We start from the raw sequence: 12,340 nt of genomic DNA, 5'->3' as shown, positions 1-12,340 counted from the left end.
ATAGTTAGGAATTTTATTGCTTTGAGAAATCTGAATTGCTATGGCAGTTTATGCATTTGATGTTGGAGGCTAGGATTCTGGTAAAGGGCAACATATTTAGTTTAGGGTTGCAGCAGATACCATGCATGCATGCATGCACATGGAAAATTGAAAACCCTGCTGTTTCAAATGCCTTTCTTTAAAGTAAAATTATTTAGACTGATACTGTCGTGAAAAGAGGAAGCGTTCAAAATTCAGAGCACATCATGAAACAAATCACTCCATTTTTGCTCGTGGTTTTGTCTGCATACTGGGTTTTTTTCTTCGAGTTGGGGTTTGTACGGAGTGTGGACTCTTCCTCCTAGTTATGTGGTTCAGTTATTGGTTGAGGCCTAGCCTTAGGGTGATCCCTTAATAGATTGTTTTGCTAGCTGGGTTCAGCCTTCCAAATTCCAAATGCATAGAAGTTCATATCTGAAAACATGTTTTAGCAAGAGATTTTCAGTGTTACCGGTATATTATCATTTTTATTACTAAGTTATTCGTTACAATCAATTTGTTTTCTATGGTACGTACTACTTAGTGGTTCGAAGCAATTAAATTTTGCATATATAGAAATCTAATAATTTTTTGCAACGGTTAGATTTTGTATAGAACTCAGATTATTATGGGCACCTCCGTTACACTCACATAGGAGTTGCAGCTGTCTGAATCCCATAAAAAAAGGAGAGACCCTTTTTCGCAGTTGGAATTTCTAGGTTTCTCTCGAGGAGAAATCTGAGCTGCTCGAGGGAGGATCTGAGAACCCAATCGAATGGCATCGCAGGGGCAGGGAGGGACGGACCCTGCCTGTGTAGGAAGGGCGTGAATGAAGCTGTTGTAACAAAATCTCATGGTAGGTAGTTTTCCCATACTGCTGTGAGGAATAGATTTTTCCATGCATAGATTGGCGATCCTATATCTCTCACATTTAGTATTTTTAGCGACTCAACTGTCTCCCGCAGTTATCAGAAATATTCAGTCTTCTTATCTCACACTTCTGATGTGTTCTTGTCTTCGAATTAACAAGGCAAGCGATCATTAAATGTTGTACTAATCTATCTATTAGCTAATTTCTCAGCGTGATTGTCACACTGCCATGGCGATATCGTCATTTATCTATATTGTTAAATGCAATTTTCTAACATTACATGAAGGTGTGACTAGTCACCTTGAAAAATTAATCCGTCTCCAAAAGCATGCTCGTCTTTTACAAGAATTTTTCTACACATTGGGGAATCTGTCACGTGCCCACCACCTTGCTCTCATAGGAAGTAATCTTTCACAAAACTTCTCTTAGAGAAGATTCCATAACGCAGACAACTCCATTAAAATTTGTAAGAATTAAGAAGAGAAGAATCTCTCATCTCGAAGAAATTAATACATTCATTTATTTGTTATTATTTATTAATATTTGGAAGAGTCACAGTTTGAGCTTGTATCCACCCAGTCCCAGCACCCTAAAGCTTCTGCGACGAGCTCAATCCGTAATTATGTTGTGTCTTGGTCCGTTTATTAGTGCGGAAACAAGATTCAGATTACAACCTCACCAAAATCATACTCAGTTGAACAGAATAAAATACAAGAAATAAAGACACCGAGAAATTTACGAGGTTCGGCAAAAAATCCTGCCTACGTCCCCGGAGAGATATTGCTCTTCACTATGAGAATAACAGTACAAGTACACACGAGTTAAATCAACATAACCCAATCCCAAATCCCTTGCACATCCACTCATAGAATTTTCCCAAGATCCTCACTCTACCCCAAGAGTTCTTTCACTAGAATACTTTTCACTCTAGCTCTCTTGATTTTTCTCTCCCCCATGCCCATACTTTCCCATGGGAGAGCCGAATGCTCTCCCCCTTTGGATGCTCTCTGATGCCTTCTCAGGAGAGAGTCGAATGCTCTCTCTCTCACTTTCTCCACTTCGGTTCTTTGCAGTTAAATGGAAAGAAAATGAATCAACCTCTCCTTTTTTGCACAGACATAATGATGATGCATCATGCTCCCTTTGCCTTTTACTCAAAACCCAAAGCCACTTTCGTGGCATGCAAATGTGAAATCAATAAAAAAGGCCAAAACAAAAGAATCCCATGAAACATTTGGTCACTATTCCGAAAGCATAATACACAAAGTCACTATTCCGCTATTAGCCAAAATGAGATATGGACACATTTGGTCACTATTCCGAAAGCATAATACACAAAGTCACTTAATTGTTAACAGTTCAAAATATGAGCCGATCACAACAAATTAGGGTTGAGCAAAATACTAGACTTCAAAGGCCGTATAAAAGTAAAGAGATCAGTGAAATAGCAACATTATTTTTTCCTCGTTACAACGGGAAATTTCCGGTGAGGCGAATGTGATCCAATGTACGACGCAAACCATACTTGTTGACAGCTGCATTAGCTGCTCGAAACCCTCCTCCATATGCAGGTGAAGAATCGTTGGCGATTTTGTGCATGAAAAACTCCCCTAGTTTGTGTTCAATTTTCGATTTTCCACCTTTTTTTGATGAAAACGTGGAAGAGGAAGAGGAAGCTGCGGATGTAAATGTAGATGAAGACGGCATGTTTTTGAATCCCGGCATTACTTCTGACTCAAGCCACATGTACGAAAGCACCTGGCAGATGCCTTTCTCTACCTCGGGATTAAGATTCCGGTAGCCTGCATTGTCAAATTAAACAAGAAATTGAGTCCCAAAAAAAAGAGGGGGCGAGGTTCAGGGCTTAGGGTTTTATAGGTTTAGTTCGTGCGAGGAGGGCTTTGGAAATACATGCTACCTTTGAGGTGTAACCAGCCGTGCATCAATTCATGGGCAAGAATGGCACCTGTTAGTAACCTGCATCCAACAAGAATGTTGAAAACGGTTAGATGAACTTTGCGTAGTGCTAGTTTTATAACCATTTCGTTTTTCGTTGAAAAAACCTACTAGCTTTACCTTGGGAAGCCATAGAGAACAAGAATGGCAGTAACTTCACATTTTCGAGTCAATTTCTGAGGTTGGGTTCTCATTCCGATAAATTGATGCCCCGCAATTCTCGGCCTTTTGAGGATCTGATTAGTAACTCATGAAGATTCAAGAGAAACAAATGAGAAAATTCCTTTTAGGTCAGCTTCAGGAATCATTTCAATTTTAAGAAAGAACGAAAAGCGAACTAGTAGAATTGTCTAAATTCGTACGCTGGTGACAGTCTGCTCTTCCAAAAGGCATAAACCCCTCGTCTCGGGCATGTGATGGAGGCCCTGCAAAGAACCAGTTATGAACTAGTAGAACTCCCCAAACTGAAAAAAAAACCTCAAGAACAGAGCAGGGATTTCGACATTACACTCTTTTCGCCTACAATAGCTTCGTTTAGAGCTTGTCTTTCGACCAGAAGCATGGGTATTTGCTGATCCAATTGCATGTTCATCCCTTCAAAGTAGTCTCGTATGGCGTGATACAGCGTCTGACAGTCACCGGTGTCCATGATAGCAGATTCCATGCACTCCAAGCATAGACTTCGCCCGTCCCCCAATGAAACGTACCTTGCATCCCATGTCTTCAAAAGGAAGAAAAAGAAGAAAGCAGAAAGTTTTGATTTAGCGCTCGTGACATTTCATTTCAATGAAATACTTGGAGGAGATTGTTTTCAAGAAAATTTTGGTGCTAGTGTAGATTAGTACCTCTAAGCGTTCGCAACTGCAGCAACGAGATGTGTTATCATGTTCATGTGCTGGACAGTACTTTTGTGACCAAAACGGATGGCATCTGTACTCGATTTGTTGGAATCTGAAAATTTTCAAAGCGAAGAATTGTTTATGTCGAAGTAGGTTACAATAATATTTCTATTTATTTAGAAAATAGACTTTTCTTACAAATTGATGGCAAACTTCACACTTGGGATGAGTCAGTTCTTTAAAGCAGGACTTGTGATATGGATCCCTCCCTGACAAAGAAAACTTCAATCAAGAGAGAACACCAGTAAGAACTAGATCATAGGAAACAAAAAGAACACAGTCGTTCGAGTCCAAGGAAGAGAAGCTACCTCATTCTCAACAATCGGACGGCCACAAGAACGACAACAGAAGCACTGGGGATGAAAGAAAGTCCCCATGCATTCCAGGTAGTTGCCATAGCGTATGTCGCGTTTACAACCACCACATATTCTGCTCATCAGACAGAAAAAGGACAGGATTAGTATCAGCAACTTTCAAGCTTCATTAACACTGAGCAATTTGGTACGCAAATAAAAATTGATCAAATTGAAGATCTTAAGCTTCGCGAAATTAAAAAGTACACCCGATAAAATGTTACCTTTGTTGTCCATTGGGATAATACGGTGAAGGGGCTGGGGCATATGGAGGATATAAAGGTGGATTCAGACCTTCCTGAAGTGACCTAGCAAGCTTGTCATCTTTTTCTGTCTGCCATCTATATCCTGGAAATTGAAATTTTTAAATCCTCAATAACGACATTGTGAAAACATGCGCGCGCATACAGAACATTGTACTCGGAGTTCAGATCTTGAAGAATGGAAACCTACCACTTGTTTTTTTCAAATCTTCAGCCAGAGCCAGTGCAATTGCATGGTCTAACTCCTCTTTCTCCTTCTGCGCTCTAGAGCGGTCATCCTGATCACGAAAAGAAAACGAAACTAATTTAGAAATGCACCAACGGTTCCAGTCGTTTACTCGGATTCTCACTTTCGTCATTGTAGTTTTCTTTGTTGCACTTTCGTTCTTATAGTTTCATACGTTAGCACCATTTAGTCCAATTCATCAAATAATCCTTCTGTTAAACAAGAGTCCATAACGGTTTTAGATTAGGTTTGCTTTTACTTTATTCAAATATTTATTATCTTGTATGTCCCTGAGTGTCTGCAGCATGCTAAATCATTGGCTGATAAACTTGCCAACATGGGTCGTCCAGTTGACCCTGACAATCTTGTTACAGTCCTTCGCGGTCTCGGCCCAGACTACTCCATGCTTGGCATTGCAGTCCTGAATAATCTCCACTGCCGCATTCGAAGAACTTCACTCCAAGAGCATTGCTTTCGATCTCCAAAATCCTCCACTTGCTGTCACCATTACTACCACCACCACGATTCCTCCTCATTCTAATTATGTTGAGAATAAGTCTCATATTGATGAGAGAAGAGACCTTGCATGGACTTATAAGAGATCGGGCTACTTCTCATATTGCCAATTGGTTTTATGGCGAAACCTCAACTTTCTTCATGGTATCAGATTAGGTTGTCTCACGTGTGAAGCCAAACGGCCATATGTGCTCAATGTCACCCGGTTGTGTTGTTCATGTGTTAAGCTTAAAAAGAAGGGACTTTGTAAGAGCTTATAAGAGATTGGATTGCTCTAGCAGGGACTTTACATGAGCTTATAAGAGATTGGACTGCTCTTCATATTGCCAATTGATTTTATGGTGAAACCTCAACTTTCTTTAGGTTTGTCCGCCACTGCCACCATCACCTCAAATGATTTCAACAAGAACAACTAGTGGTTAGCTTAGCCATATCACTTCCACTTTGACCCTAGGCCATGAATCTACTCTGCACTGAAATGGGCCTCGCGGATTTGCTGCTAGAGGTAATTGGACCTCTCTTGGTTTGTTGGGTCATCCTTCCAACCAATAGAGAAATTTTTCAGTGTGATAGACACACAATGTAACATCCTGATTATTTTAAGTATGTAATTGGTTATTGAAATTTAAAAGAGGGGAAGAATGTGAAATCTCGTTCCTGGATTTCACTATTGTAACCTACGTATTTGTATTAATGAGATTTTATATTATTTTCGAGGATATTAAATTGTATTAAGTTTAAATGAGGAAAAGGGAGGATTATAATTTTCTTGTGGTGGGTTTCGGGGAAGTCACTATATCACTTCTTCCCATCTCTTCCACCCATTTTCGGGAATTCTCCAAAAACTCTCTCACTCCATCCCTCTCTTTCCTTCCTTGTACCACACACAAACAACCGACCTAGCGTTAAAGCCACGTTATCCGGCCAACCCAGAATAATAAAACCTACTTTTGGATGGTTTCAAAGGAGTGGCGCTGAAATTACGAGGGATAATGTTATCTGAGGATGCAACCTGGTACGGGTCAAGGTGAAGGGGATGAAGGTGAAGATGTTGACAAGAATGATACATAAAAGCACAATGGAGAACGTGATTATGAAGGAAGGATTCAGGGCTTTTAAGGGTAAATTCCTTGTTCCTTGATCATCTTGATTTTCGAATTTAATTTCCCTAAGTTGAATTGAAAATGCCATGATATATTTGGAGTTCTTAGTTTTATTTAGGGTTTTCTATCATTCAATGAACCAGACTGAACGTGAATTAGAGTTGGGTAATTCGGATTGGGTGTGTGGATCAAATTTCTTGGTCAAGGTTTTGGTTCAAAAGGACAATTTCTTGCTAATTTTGAGTTATGTTAGTTTTGGATGTTGTATACATGACTTCTGGACTACCTGAAAATATTTTGGGATCTGTTATATGAATTGGAAGTGGGTTGTTACGTAAGTTGCAAAAAATTGATTTTTTGCAAAGAAAACTCAAGTTTCGAGTAGCCTAATTTGGCTATTAATTTCTAGGTCTTTATGTGTTTCTTTGGAGAAATTTTTAGTGTGTTGAAAGTACATAAGTTCATGATCGTAACCCAATTGTTTTCCCTCAGTTCCGTTGAGTTTTGATTGAACAAAACCTTATTTAAACTTGGGTCGCGAGCTGCCAAACAGCAGCAGAAAGCTGGATTTCCAGTTTCAAAACTCCATTTTCTTTTTGGCATAACTTCCAATTTAGAGCTCCGTTTTCTACAAACTTTATATGCTTTTAAAGTACAGAACACAAGCTTCAAAACCTATATAATATTATACGATTTGGTTTAGTTTTGAATGCTCCAAGGGGAGCCTAAACTTGGTCCAATAATGTTGTTTTTCTGCAAATTTTGTGGAAAGATGTTGTTCTAGAAGCTTAATGACGGACTACGAATGGCTTGATCCCTTCATAGGGTACGTAGGCAGTCTAACGAGAATGTTAGATGTAACCATAATAAATTAACTGAGATTAATTTTTATTGGAAAATTGTCTAAGGAAAGGAATTTGACGGTTATCTTCCGCTATAAATTTTTGCCTAGTGATTAGCTTCTGAATTAGAATTTTCGGGGCGTTACACACAAAATGGTACACCACATGTCACTATACAAATAGTGGGATATGTGTGTTAAAAAGTTAATAACTTAAAAAATAAATTTTCCTATCACTTATATAAAAACATGTGGTATGCCACCCGTGTTCCCGTCATAATAAAAAATTTCTCCAACCAATGATGGTTCGTGTCCCATTTTGTTCCATGTCACACCATTCTGCCGCCACCTGTCCACATTGATATGGAGGCCCCGCTGCACTTTCTTCCTTTGCAGGCTCTCACAGGTTGTTCGGGAAAAGGATCATTTATGGATCCCTTCCACCAAATTTACCAAATCAAAGGATCTGGGCCCTTAAAATTTGATCTAACAACTACAAACAAGGAGCCCCTTTAAAAATTATAATAACTTTAGCCATTAGATCAAATTTCAAGAGTCCTTATCCCTTTCCGAGTATCGGGGCCCCTAGTTGGTTTCCTAACACTAGTGCCACACACCACAAGACCGGTGATGCAAGTGCTCTTCAAAATCCACAACATTATCATGGTCACAACTCGGTCAAATGGGTAATAGTGACACACTTAATATCACTTTCACTGGTACGATTCCTATTTCTCTTAATTCTGGACCTTTCTATCTTCGTAATATCTTTCATGTTCCATCTTTACACAAAAATCTCTTTTCTGTTACTCGGGCTATGTAAGACAATAATGTGGCATTTGTTTCTTCCATCTCTTTTATCGTATTTTTATTTACGTAGTAGTGCGTTGCTCTTTCAAGACCCATGTAAAGATGGACTATACCCGTTGTCGTTTTAATCCCCTCAAGCTCTTACTGCGTCGTCCATTGATTGGCATAAACGTCTTGGTCATTCGTATGCATCTGTGTTGTCTCGTTTACATTCTAGTCTAGGTTCAAACTCAATCGTTTCTCGTCACTTATGTAAAAGTTGTGCTTTAGGAAAATTCACACAGCTTCCTTTTGAATTGAATAATGAATGTGAAATTGTTCCTTCTTTTTATATTATCCATTAGGATGTGTGGATGTCTACTGTTGATTTTGTTTCTGGTTATCTTATTAAATACTTTTCACCGATGATTATTCGTGTTATTCGTGGATTTGTCTAATGAAAAAGAAATCTAAGGTTTTCACGTATTTTCAAACATTTGTGGCTATGGTTAAAAATTTATTTAATGCCTCTATTAAATATTTACAAAGTGATGGTGGTACTAAGTACGTAAATCATTCATTTTCTGAGTATTACGATCGATCTAGTATTCAATAACATTTTTCATGTCCTCACACGTCCCAATAGAATGGACTTGCTGAGCTCAAACATCATCATACTGTTGACATGACTAGGACTTTGCTTGTTGCGGCTTATGCTCCTCTCACTTTATGGGTTGAGGTCGTGCTCACTTTTGTTCACCTCGTCAATTTCCTTCCTACACCTACACTTCGTTGGTCCACTCCCCACACATTTTTGTTTGGTTGCTCTTCTTCTTCCACTCATTTACGTACCTTTGGTTGCTTGCGTGTTCCTTAAGTAAATAATAAACTGATGAATCGATATAGTGATTCTCTTAAAGGTTAGAAGTGACTTGATCCAAGTTCGGAACGTGTTTACATTTCTCGGCATGTTATGTTTCATGAGGCTGACTTTCCATATGTTAAGCCACACCATTCAGCCTCGTCCTCTTATGTGGAGCTTTCTGTTGTTCCCATTGGCATAGGCCCACAACCGCAATACCACATTCGCTGTTTTCGGGTTTGTTTAGAAATGTTTTTAAAATAACTAAAAACACTTTTAGAAAAAATATTTTTGGGTTACAAAAATACTTGAATTGGTTAGATGCTTGAATCTCGGCTTACTTCGATGCAGACTGGTCAAGTTGTGTTGATACTCGTCGCTCAACAACGAATTATTTGGTTTATCTTGGCAATAACTTAAGTTCATGGTGTTCTAAGAAGCAATTAACCAACCGTGTCCAAGTCTAGTGTTGAGTCTGAGTATCAAACACTCTCCCACCCGTGTGCTGAAATTACATATCTTATTTGTTTCATGAGTTAGGCATTGCTGATCAATTTCCTATTTTTCTCTACTATAGCAACCTCAACACCACATTCATGGCAGCAACCCAGGTTTAGGACTCATCATATTAAGTTGGATTATCACTTTGTTATAGAACGAGCGGCCTTGGGCAGCCATCAAGTTCATTTTTTGCCCTTTGTTGATCAGCCTTCCCACTTGCTAACCAAGGGTCTTTTAAAGGCTCGTCATCTTCTACTTCGATCCAAACTTGTTCATCCTCCGATGCCAAGTTTGCAGGGGGTGTTAAACATGAGTCCATAATGGTTTTAGATTAAGATAATATTAGGAAGATTAAATTTTGTAAACTAAATGTCATGGAAGTTGATTATTGGATTATTAATTAAGCATTGATTAACGTGCTTAATTCTTATTGGTGACACATCATTTAGTTTATAAATTTAGTCTCCTTAGCATTACTAGATTAAGTTTGTTTTAATTTAAGTTCAAATATTTGTTATCTTGTATATGAGATATTGATGGAAAACTTATCATCCCAATAGGACTTTTTGTACTCTTAAACAGTTGTATCTATTTATAAGATGGATCAATGAATGAAAGGCTACGACTTCGACAAATATTGTCTCACATGAACTAGCTTTTCTACACCAACTTCGATTTTTCAAATGAGAATATGTGCACAAAAAAATAATGGAAAAAAGTAAAAACATAACGAAAATGTAACAAAAATTAGGTTCATGGATGAAAGTAAAAATTCAAGTAAATAAAATTAAAGAAAATTAAAAGACATAAATTAACAATGAGTGTACGAAAAGTAAGTAAAAATGGGCGAAGATATAAGCACTCAAAATCAAGTGGGAATTTTTAAAACCCCATATCTTGCAATCTCAAGGAAAGTTAAAATTCTTAGCATCCACCCATTTCAGATTGAATCCCTTGTATTGCAAGTAAAGGGCATATTTTGCAGCCGAAATCGAACAAAAATATGCCATTATTTTGTAATCCAAACAACAATAACTAACATATATGAACAATCCGAATTTAAGAAAACGTGATCATAAAAAATAAGAGAGGGGTTGGTGTTCAAACCAAGGATCGAGGCAGCGCCCGCCAAAGCACGTTTTCGTCACCAATAAGCTGCGGATTCGGGTTGCTACGCTCGGCGGCTTCTCCACGACTAGGCCCACTCCTGAAAAGTTTACCGATACGTTTCATAAAGCGCGATTCCTCTGTTCCAACAACATAAGAAAACAGAGCTTCAGAAAACAAATGTTTGAAAAGATTAAACTTGAATTTATGTTATATATATATGTGTGTGTGTGTGTGTGTGTGTGTGTTATACCATAAATACAAGGGTGAGAAAGCTGGGTGACACCTGAAGGAACCATTGAAGATTGAGCTCCTTATGTATAGGAAGAGCCTAAGAGGACTTCGCCGTAATCACGAAGAACCTTGAAAGGGACGGTCAGAGAGAGAGAGAGATGAATTACGTGACGGACGGCTCAAAAGAAAAGAGGGAGGAGAACAAGGTACCAGGCATCGTAAAAAATTAAAAGGCCGAAAGAGAAAGCAAGAGAATCTCTGAGAGAGACAGAAAGTGATTTTAGAATGTAGACAGAGAGGCGCAGAGAAAGGCTCAGATTCTTGGCTTCCGAAGCAATGAAATTCAATTCATTTCCCTCAAACCACAACTAAAAGAAAACTTAAATTCATATATTTATGTATTTGTGTATGCACATACAAATATACGTATTAGTCCTTCTACAGTAAGGGCAGTGTTTAAAATATCCAAAAAATTGTTGATATTTTTGTTGAAATATTCGAAATATCAATGATCGATATAGAAAGGGGAGGTGAAATGCAAACTTCACCCATATGATGAATCGATCTAGAAGAAAAAAGGTGTGGTGTGTATATGCATCATCATAGATTGCAGTTGGAGAGATGTGGATGGATTGAAGGTCCAGTTTGAGATTGTTACGTTTTTAAAAACTATTTATCCTATGCTTGAAGATGATCAGTTGTAAAATAAAGCAGTTGAGCGTTTGATAAACTGTATTTCTAAAAGTGTTGCGAGTATGAAAAACAGTGGAAAAGCATTTGGTAAAATTTTAATGTAAAAAACATTTAATTGTATATAATGACAAAAATAGACATGGTAGTGGGGGTGCATAGTGGCGATAACGGCGATGGCGAGGGAAGTGGTGGTGGAGATGGTGGCGACAATGGTGTTGGTGCCAATAGTGGAGTGTGGTGGTAAGTGGTGGTGGAGATGGTGGCGACAATGGTGTTGGTGCCAATAGTGGAGTGTGGTGGTTGGAGTGTATAGGTAACAATGTGGTAGGGGTGACAGCAGTGGTTGTGGTGGCAGTGGTAAAGGTTATGGTTATGGTGGTGATGGTAGCGGTGGTGACAACGATGGCGGTGGCAATTATGGTTCTAGTGTTGGTGGTGGTAGTGGTAGTAGCAGTGGTGGTGTAAAGTTAGTGATTATAGTGGTAGGTGGTGGCGGTCACTTTCTTCTCCAAATGATAAAATGAGCATAAAGGTTAAACACTATCATTTTTAAAAGGGAAAATTTGGTTCACATCCTTTTTTTTTGTTACTCCATTGATTAAAATCCTAGTCATTTTCAATTTTTTATCAAGGTTCTCGGGTATTAATAACATCATTAATTATTTGAATAATAAAATATTTTTATTTTTAAATATATTCCTTTAATGTTAAAAATGTTACAATTAGTATATTTATATTTATGGCTAAATTTTTTTATCATATATTTTTATTTTTAGTTTGTACCTATTTTTAATTTGCAAATATTTTTTAATTTGTACCAATTTTCTTTTCATTTTTAATTTGTACCCTATATATTAGTTCCTTTTTGTGCCCATATTTTTTAAAGTTTTATTTGTGTTTGTACCCATGTGTATATCGACACGTGACATTGTATATTTAATCAATGATAGAAAAATTACATATGGTATATTTATGTTTTATGCCTAAACTTTGTATCATATATTTATATTTTTAGTTTGTACCCACTTTTAATTTGCAACATTTTTTTTTTAATTTGTAGTATTTTCTTTTTAGTTTTATTTTGTAACCATGTATTAATTTCTTTTAG

General features: G+C 37.7%; 1 pseudogene; it reads right to left on the bottom strand.

Moving 5' to 3' along the window:
* Positions 1-2,110: 2,110 nt before the first annotated feature.
* LOC114826113 (protein DA1-related 2-like) lies at positions 2,111-10,670 on the bottom strand (annotated as a pseudogene).
* Between the last annotated feature and the right edge of the window lie 1,670 nt (positions 10,671-12,340).

Source organism: Malus domestica, chromosome 07 (genome assembly GCF_042453785.1).
Source record: "Malus domestica chromosome 07, GDT2T_hap1".
NCBI classification, from domain to species: domain Eukaryota; kingdom Viridiplantae; phylum Streptophyta; class Magnoliopsida; order Rosales; family Rosaceae; genus Malus; species Malus domestica.
This window is presented reverse-complemented; position numbering and strand designations above follow the sequence as displayed.